Genomic DNA, 7,547 nt, shown 5'->3' with positions numbered 1-7,547 from the left:
TCCCTTGAGCTTCTGAGACTTCTTGGAACTTCAGGAAGGTTTTGAGCCAGGAAAAAAAAAAAAATGCTGGCAAAGGGCAGCTGGGCATGTAGGCAGCCCTGCTCCTTTTTCACAATAACACTTGACTTTGTGACAGCAACACTTGGCCAGGCGCCTGTCTCCATCAGCCACATACCAATGTGTATTAAGGGCACTGTGCTCTTGCCTGGGGAGCCAGGCTGTGCTGTGGGAGCTGCAGCTTTGGGAGAGGAGGGGGAGCCCCAGAGTCTGGCCAGCTGGGCATGCTGCAGGACGTGCCTCTCCCCCAGCCCCCACTCCCTGTGACATCATGCTCCCCGCCCACAGAGCAGACTCCACTGGTGCTAGATGGAGGTGGGAAAAGGCTGGGGTGCTTTAAAAATGGGTGGGGTATCACCCCACCTCACCTGGGAGACCAGCCTCTAGCTGGCATGGGCCCCTCAATCCCTGCTACAGACTAGAGGGCTTAACAGGTTAGTCATCAGTCCCAACTTGCAGCCTGGGCCCTGGAGTGGCCCCCGGCTTTCACCCTCTGGACCATGCAGAAGCACCCAGGCCTGGCAGAAGGTGAAAGCCTATTGCCCAGCCCCGAGCCATCCTCACCCAATCTGAGAAGCATCGTTAGAGTACCTCTTAGTGCTGAGTGCTCAGCTGGGAAGGTGTGGGAATGTGACCTCATAGCCCCCTTCTCCCCAGGGTGCCCTGTATCTCTGTTCCCACATCACCACCACCCACACCATGAAGACCCTTTGGGCCTGAACTTCCCCCTGCCCCTCACTCCCCTTCTCGCCTCCCATCTCCAGCCCTATTTCCTGCCTCAGGGGTTTCACACTATCTTCCTCTCCCAGCTTTTTCCTCTAGGTCTCATACTCCTCCTGGTCTTTGGGCCTCTTTCATGATTTCCCGAACAGATTTAGAGCTGGAAAGGGGCTTAAGAAAGGGACTCGTCAAATGTTTTCCAAAATGGCATCCTTTGGAACAACTGTCCCATGAGATCCTCAATATGGTCAAATAAACAAGGGATTTTTACCCCCTTAACCCCCATGGAGCTATGCACTGCCTGCTTGCTTGCCCTGGGAAAACCCTGAGGAGCCCACAGTGATCTCTTGGTGATTTGCATGCCTACTAACATGCTACATGATCCTCCAAAACATGGTCCTCTATCCCTTTTTTTCCCATGGAATGGTTATCATCTCATGTTTCTAATGTTTTGAAGAGCATACTTTGGGAAAATGTTGGTTAGATTAATTCCCTCCCTTGGCATGTGAGATTAATTTATTAATCTCTGCCTTTGATGCCTGTAAACTCTAGAGACCCTGACTTCCAAGATGGAACAGCCACATCTTTGTTTCCCATGGCCAGCACCTAAGCAGGACCTGCTACCCAAGCCGCCAGTCTGCTCTCCCTTGGGTTTGGACTCTGCCCTGCCTCTAGGTCCTGTTCTCCCACACCCAGCCTGCCTTCCCAGCCCACTTCCTGCTCCCCCTGTGTCTGGCATGGTCCTCTGTGGAGGGCTAGCATTCCACCCCAAGCCTGTGGCTGTCCCTCAGTCCAAAAGACTAGTTTCTAAGGAAGGGCTGGGGCAAGATGGGGGCAGAATAAGGGAGGAAAACAGCCCTTTTCACTTTATCAAATGGCTTCCGTGCTTCCTTTGCATTTGGTGAAGCCTGGTCAGGTCCCAGATACCCCTAGAATCCCCCAACTGCAGGAGTGGACAGGCAGCAGACATCAGGAACCAGGCTTGCCTCCTGCCGGGTTATCTTCTCTGTGGGCTGGCAAGAGCCCAGATGCACCTAGAGCCAGGCGGGTCTCAAAGAACTTCTCATATGCCTCTGCTGGTCCAGCAAACAGAGGCGTCTCCAGACAGCCACGTCTCCTTCTTAGAACTATAGAACAGTTGCTCAAAAACAGCCCAGTTTTCATCAAAGTTAAGGAACCACCCCAGCCTCACCCAAGTCCTGGTCTACAGAGCCTCCAGCTTGGAGAAAGCTGAACACACACCAAGATTAAATCCCCAGGGATTTCTGAGATTACAAACTTGGCCCTGGTGTTCAGAAAGAATGAATGGGTGGGGCTAGGTTTGTATATTATACCTGATAAGGAGCTCAAGGATTGTTGGGCCCCCACCCTGGCTCCTCTTCCGGACTCACCCACCCTCCTGGTACACAGGAGATGAAGTAACAGCAGCTGTGGCCCTGTGCCCAGTTCAAGCCTGCCTTTGCGTGGGTACCACTGCTGGGCCCCTCTCTGTTTGAGGCTGTGTCCTTAATGAAGCCTTTCACTTTCCCCACTGGGCTGTCATTAATGCAGCCTTTTAAAAAAAATCATTCTCTGCTGAGGATGGGAAATGCTGCACAGTCTCTGGGGAGGCCTCATAAAGGATGCCCACCCTCATCACCCCAGGCCTCCAGCAGTCAGGGTTTCTGTTACAAGGACTCAGGTGACCAAGCTTGACCTCTCTCCCCCAGGGAAGAAGATGACTGGAGTGCACCCTAATCCATCCCAAGGTGGTGTGTTTCACTGCCAAGAATATCCCACTGTGGAGAGACCAGGGCAAGGGGACAGTGTGGGCTAGACAGGATTCCAAAGTGAATCCACAGAGGCCTGGAGCAGAGTCCAGGTGGCTGCCATCAAATGGAGAAGGCAGTATTAGGGGCACAAGAAGCCCAGATTTGCCTGTTGGGAGGACAAGGGGGGCTCTGCTCTGACAGATAAAGGTAGAGAAGAATGACGTGGCAGATCAGCAGCTTGCTTTATGGGCATGACCTCATCTGTTCACTGCTTACCCCCCCTCCACCGCCTGCCCCCAGCTGATAAGAATCTGGTGCTGTTTCCTGTAGTCCAAGGGTCTCAGACAATGGTGTGAACGGCTGGCTCTACTGGAAAGGACATTGTTCAGGGAAGAAAAAAAAAAAAAAAAAACAAAAACACCAGCACAAAGCCAGGGCAGGACCTGTCTAAATGTAAGGGCCTGTTTACAAATCTATGATTTCCAAGTGGAGAGATACAATGGGGAATTGTTTCTGGTGAGGCTAGAGTCCCCTCCAGAGTACTCCTGGGGGTTGGGGATGGCTTTGATGGCCTAGACAGGTCTCAGATGCTCTGTGAGGGACAGACACTGATGGCGCATATGCCTTCCTGTTTATCAGAGGGGCACTTCAGGGAAAGCTCAAGGGACAAGTTTATACCAAAGATGAGGGGGATGAGCTCCTGGCCTCACTCCCTCTACAGGGGCCTCACACTCTCACACTGCTCAGGGAGCCCAGGGCTAGAGGTGGTATGCCAGAAAGAAAAAGTGAGATTATTTTCTGAAAGATATCAGCTCTTTAGTTTATGGCTTCCCCCTGCCATGTTGCTTTTTAGAAAAATGTACAAGGCACGAGACTCTTGCAAATAGCCAGCCCCTCTGGAATGGGGCCCCCTGGTTTAGTTAGGGAACCTTCTCACACCTAGGAACCCCTGTGATGCTGCAACTCACTTCCAGCCAGCCTGGGAGCACAGGGAGCTGACACTGTATCCCTGGGGCAAGACCAACGGAGGTGCTTTATCTCATAGCAACCACCCACCCTGCCCACAAGAGGTTAGAGCCTTTGAACCACCAACCAAAAGCCCTGATGTCAGAGCATGTGTCGTGGGTTGGGGGTGAGCAAGAGGCTGGGGCAGAAGAGAAACAGAACCATATCACCCATTCTCCTTGGGACTGGCAGTCCCCATTTTTAGGGGTAAGAGGAGGGCACTAAGGATTAGGAGGATCGTTTCGGGTTTAGAGAGACCATGAAGGCAGTCTGAGGATCTGACCTCTGATAGAAGTGTCATTAGTAACTTTTATACTAATCTTTAAGTACAACAGGAGCATAACTTATGAGTAAACTTGAAGGATGTGTTTAGAATAAGTGAAGAGCAGTAAATCCTGTGCAATCCCCAAACAGAAGCATGCTTTCATGGGCCTTTTTTGGTTTTCCAGGTCAAAACAGTTATAATCTTCTTTCTCAACATGCTCAGAGTGCCCTCTGGTGTTTTGACAGTAAAACAACAATCATATAAACGCAAGGTTTGAGCACTTCCAACCATGCAGTAGACATAAAACTGCCTCTGAATGTGGGGTCCCAAGTCAGACACCATGAGGGGGAGAAAGGTCAGTAAGACAGACATGTCCCTTCTCTTTCCAGTCTAGTGTGAGAGACAATCATGGGACCAGATGAAGAATGAAGCAAGCTATAACAGGGGTACAAGCAGAGCTCAGGGAGAGTGCCTAGGAATGAAGAAGTGGCCCTTGCGCTGGATTCATCATGCCGAGGGTGGAGGTTATGGCTCTCCAGGCTGCACATCTCATGCTCTTTCCAGGGCAGCCATGGCAGAGTGCCGGTGGTTGGGGTGTCCTAGGAGATGCAGCCATATGTGTGGGGTCACATTTGCGGAAGGCCTTAGATGTTCATCTCAGTGGGGGCCATCTTGAGTAAAGAGCTAGCAGATGTTTTATGGTAATTAGCAGTTGGGGAGAGGGTGGACATGTCAGCAAAGCAAGTAGATATAGGAAACCAGGCAGAGAAAAGGCTTTTGTTACAGTCCTGTGAGGCACAGGGGTCTGAGCTGAGCATTGGCAGTGGGATGAAGAGGAAAGCAAACATTTGAAAAACAGTTAAAATGACAAGAAAGACGTGGTTGAAGAGAAGGGGAAACGTGAGATTCTGAGGTTCCTGGCCTTAGTTCATAGCTTCCACGACAGTAAGGATTAGAGGAAGGGGAGCAGGTCCTTTGGGGAATTCTTATTTAACATCTATCCCTACCCTCCCCAAGTGCACTATTTGTTCCAGGTCCTAGGCTATAAAATGGTACTTAATTCTTTTTAATTTTTCTTCCTTTTTCAGCTGTACCAACTGCAAATGGAAGTCCCCAGGTTAGGGATCAAATCCTCAGCTGTAACCTACACCACAGCTGAAGTAACACTGGATCCTTAACCCGCTGCTCCACATTGGGAACTCCATGGCAGTTAATTCTAATAGACACATCATTTGTGAAAACAGATACTTAAAATATACAAGAAGAACCCAAGGCATTTTGTAGTGCTAAAAAATAAAGAAGTGCTCAAAACCAGACCAAACCAAAACATAGAAAACAGTACCACGTGAAAAAGAAGTCCCAAAGGCCAAAGCTAGAACAATCTGAGCAATAAAATATGGTAGAACTGAATTATAACCCGAAGTATAATATACATATCCGTGAGTCCATACTGATACAAATGATTGAATAAATAAATAAGTGGGATAAGACAAATAAATCTCCCACACAGATTTCCAAATAACACATGAAGCTACTCTCCTTAAAGAGGGAGGGAGTATAGATTCCCAGTTATTAATCGTAGGATACACAGAGTGATTTCTTTCCAAAATTTACAGAATGGAAAGTGGGGTGGGGGGTTGGGAGAGTAACTTTTCTCTTTCTAGAAAAACTTGATAAATACCAACTTGGCCAGATAAACAAGATCAACTTCAACAGTGATGTCATGTTGATTGTATGTAACTTCAATTTGATGGAATGAAAGTGGCACTTTACCTGTGTGGTCTTCCTCCCTCAAACCCATAACTCCAGTCTAATCATAAGAAAAACATCAGACAAATCCCAACTGAGGCACTCTACAAAATAGCTGACCAGTACTCCTCACAACTGTCAAGGTCATCAAAGACAAGGAAAATCTGACAAATTGTTAGATCCAGGAGGGACCTATAGTCAAGGACTCAATGCAGTGCAGTATCCTGGATGGGCTCCTAGGACAGAAAAAAAGACATTAGGTAAAAACTGGGGAAATGTGAATAAAGTATGGACCTTATTTATTTAATATAATGTATCAGTACTGGTTCATTAATTGTGACAAATGTGCCATACTGATGCAAGATTAACAATGAGGGAAATTGGGCCTAGAATGTGTGGGCACTCTTCAGTATCTTCACAATTTTTCTGTAAATCAAAAACTATCCTTAATTAAAAGTTTAAGAAAAAAGCCCAGAGTGGAGAATGACTGATTAGACACAGATGAAGAAGAGAACATTTCAACGTTGGGCTTCCTAGCCTATAAGAATGGGGTTAGCTATTACCATCAATGGAAAGTAAGGGTACACTGATTAAGAAATAATTTAAAGGGATGTATGCACACACGTGCACTACTAGTTACCAACTGCACAAAGAGATTGGGCAACTGAACGTCCAGGTGACAAAATGCACCCCTGCCACCAGCTCTACCTCCCACCCACTGCAGCTGGAGTCCAGATGGCACTGCTAGGAGGCTACTACTTTCAAGTCTACTATTTGAGTAGCATACACGTGGACTCTTTTTAAAGAGAAAGATACTACCTCAGATGTTGGCGACCCAGGTTATAGGAACACAAAAAGAAATCAGTCAATTTTGGAAATATCTTTCAGTTGTGAATTATCACGCAAGAGTTGAGGCTTCCTGCTAGATAACAAGGGGAACTATATCTAATCACCTATGATGGAACATGATGGAGGATAATGTGAAAAAAAGAATGGCTATATGTATAACTGGGTCACTTTTCTGTACAGCAGAAATTGCCATAGCACTGTAAATCAACTACAATAAAAAAAAAAGAGTTGAGGCTTTAAGGAAAGTAAAATATTGTTTTTGAAATGAAAACCTACCATTTTAAAAACTCTCTTGCCATTTGCAGAGCTCTGACAGTGTCCTTGGATATCCAGGTTAGGAAGCACAGCACAGAGTCACCAAACCCATGGGAGAAAAAATGAAGAAAAAAGGCTTAGTCATGGGGAGCCCTGTGATAGCTGTGCAGTGTGCACACGCAAGATGCAGCTAGCTCAGGAGTAGGCTCTAGGAGGCAGATCTTTCAGAAAAGAAGTGCCCTTGAGAGTGATCTGGTGCTCAGCCTATGAGAAAATTTGTATTTTCAGACAACTGATCATGTGAAACATTTGGGAAGAATTAGCCATAGGTATAGCAAATTGATCAAATAAAAAGAGAGACAGGTATTTATTTAAGGGAAAAAACAATGTAAAGGAAAGGAAAAATAATCACAGCATATTGAGCTCAGCTCAATAGTAAAGATCATTTACAGAGTCATAAAAAACCCTGAAGATTAATTTGACAAAAACTGTGATGCAATTACGAAAGACAGAGAGAATGCAAATGGGAAGGTTTTGTTTGTTTGCTTTTTTAGGGCCACACCTGTGGCATGTGGAGGTTCCCAGGCTAGGGGTAGATTCAGAGCTATAGCTGCTGCCCTATGCCACAGCCACAGCAACACCAAATCCAAGCTGCATCTGTGACCTACACCACAGCCCACAGCAATGCCAGATCCTTAAATAACCCACTGAGTGAGGCCAGGGATCGAACCCGAAACCTCATGATTCCTAGTTGGATTCGTTTCCCCTGCACCACAACGGGAACTCCAGGAAGGTTTTAAAGATGCTAGACCTTTATGTAACATAATAGATCTAAGATTAATCTATGAAGAAATGACTAAGAAAGTGGAAAGTAGTTGCTTTTAGGGAGGAGGAAT

This window comes from Sus scrofa, chromosome 13, assembly GCF_000003025.6.
Source record: "Sus scrofa isolate TJ Tabasco breed Duroc chromosome 13, Sscrofa11.1, whole genome shotgun sequence".
NCBI lineage: Eukaryota > Metazoa > Chordata > Mammalia > Artiodactyla > Suidae > Sus > Sus scrofa.
This window is presented reverse-complemented; position numbering follows the sequence as displayed.